Consider the following 2,489-nt stretch of genomic DNA (forward strand, 5'->3'; position numbering starts at 1 on the left):
GTGATTTAAAATTGATTAAAAACATTGTCCCTGCCTTAGGAAATGTTACAATAGCTAATGGTGAAAGAGTACCAATTAAAGGAGTAGGTGATCTTAGGTTGTTTAACAAAGATTCTAAAGATTTATATATGCCTAGCTTCACCTCAAACTTGTTATCAGTTAAAAGAGCTACTAATGACTTGAATTGCAGTGTTACTTTCACTCCTAATGATGTCTACTTTCAGGATATTGAAACTAGTAGGTTGCTTGGAAATGTGTCACCAAGGGAGACTTGTACTTGCTTGAAAATACTAAGCTTGCTGCCGATTTATCTCATGCTTTAAATTCCATTTCTGATTTCCCTAAAGATGTATTGTGGCATGCTAGATTAGGACATCCCCATTCTAGAGCTTTAAACATCATGTTGCCTAGTATTTCCTTTAAGAGTGATTGTGAGGCTTGTATCTTAGGAAAACATTGCAAATCTGTTTTCTCTAGATCAAGTACTATTTATGAAAATTGCTTTGACCTGATTCACTCTGATGTATAGACTGCTCCATGTTTATCTAGAGAGCATCATACGTATTTTGTGACTTTTATAGATGAAAAATCAAAATATACTTGGATCACACTGATGCAATCTAAAGATAGGGTCTTAGAAGCTTTCATAAATTTTCAAAATTATGTATCTAACCATTTCAATGCCAAGATAAAAATTTTGAGATCAGATAATGGAGGAGAATACACAAGCAATCCTTTTAAACAACACTTGGCCAAATATGAGATGATTCATCAAACTAGTTGTCCATACACCCCACAACAAAATGGAGTAGCTGAGAGGACAAATAGACATCTCATGGAGGTTGCAAGGAGCATGATGTTCCATACAAGCATGCCCAAAAGCTATTGGGGAGATGATGTCCTTACTGCCTGCTACTTGATCAATAGGATACCTACCAGGATCCTTCAAGATCAATCTCCATATTAGGTACTGAACAAAACTAAACCATCCATAGAGCATATACGTGTGTTTGGGTGCTTGTGGTTTGTCTTGATTCCAGGAGAACAAAGAGATAAGCTGGCGCATAGAAGCACCAGGGCAATGTTTATTGGCTATTCTCCTCATCAAAAGGGCTACAAATGCTTTGTTTCAGAGACTAGGATAGTCTTGATATCAAGGGATGTGAAGTTTGTAGAATCCAGAGGCTATTATGATGGAAAGAGTTTGGATGAGCTCAAAGATCTTTCTCAATCTGCTTCAGATAAAGCAAACAACCTTAGGAGAGTAATGGAGAGTCTGAGAATCGGTATGCCTTCTCTACCAAGGGTGAAACATGTCCCTGAAAATGTACCATCTACTGCAGCTGATAGTGTTGAAAACACTCATCCTGATCATGAGGGGGGCAGTAGAAATGTTGAGCAGTCTACGCAAGCTCAACCTGAAGAGAACTCAGTAGCGCATGATCAAGATGAGATGCCATCAGAATCAGAGGCTGAGACTCAAGTAGAGGCGCCAAGTGAAGGAAATGAAGCAGAACCTGAGCAAATACAACCTTGGAGAAGGAGTACAAGGATCAGGAAACCTTCACACTGGATCAACACAAGAGTTTACTTCAATGCTGAAGCTGTAGCTCACCCAATAAGTGCAGTATGCTCCCTTGCTCAATATCCAGAAGAGCATCAAGTCTTCATCAGTGAATTGGATCATGAATACATTCCAAGAACATATGAAGAAGCTATGCAACACAAGGAGTAGAAAGAATCTGCTGGAGATGAGATGGGAGCCATGATCAAGAATGATACATGGTTTGAGACTGAACTTCCAAAAGGAAAGAAGGCAGTGACAAGCCGGCTTCTCTACACTATCAAGTATGGAGCCAATGGAAAACCAGAAAGAAAGAAGACAAGACTGGTTGCAAGGGGATATACTCAAGTATATGGTGAAGATTATCTAGACACTTTTGCACCAGTGGCCAAGCTTCACACTATAAGGATTCTTTTGTCTCTTGCTGTTAACCTTGAGTGGGATTTATGGCAGATGGATGTGAAGAATGCCTTTCTTCAAGGAGAATTGGAGGATGAAGTCTACATGAGACCACCTCATGGTCTTGAGAACATGGTGAAGCCAGGAAATGTTCTCAGATTAAAGAAGGCAATTTATGGCTTGAAGCAATCTCCAAGAGCTTGGTACCATAAGTTGAGCACCACCCTCAATGGAAGAGGCTTTGTAAAGTCAGAAGCTGATCACACCCTCTTCACATTAACTAGTAAGCAAGGTATTGTGGTCATATTAGTCTATGTGGATGACATTATCATCACTGGTAGCAACAAGGAAGGTATTTTGTCAACTAAAACATTTCTTAAAAATGCCTTTGATATCAAAGATTTGGGAGAGTTGAAGTACTTCCTTGGGATTGAGATATGCCGCTCTAAAGAGGGGTTATTCTTATCTCAAAGGAAGTACACACTTGATATTTTAAATGAGGCAGGAAACCTTGGGAGTAAAAAGG

Source organism: Brassica oleracea, chromosome C8 (genome assembly GCF_000695525.1).
Source record: "Brassica oleracea var. oleracea cultivar TO1000 chromosome C8, BOL, whole genome shotgun sequence".
Classification (NCBI taxonomy): domain Eukaryota; kingdom Viridiplantae; phylum Streptophyta; class Magnoliopsida; order Brassicales; family Brassicaceae; genus Brassica; species Brassica oleracea.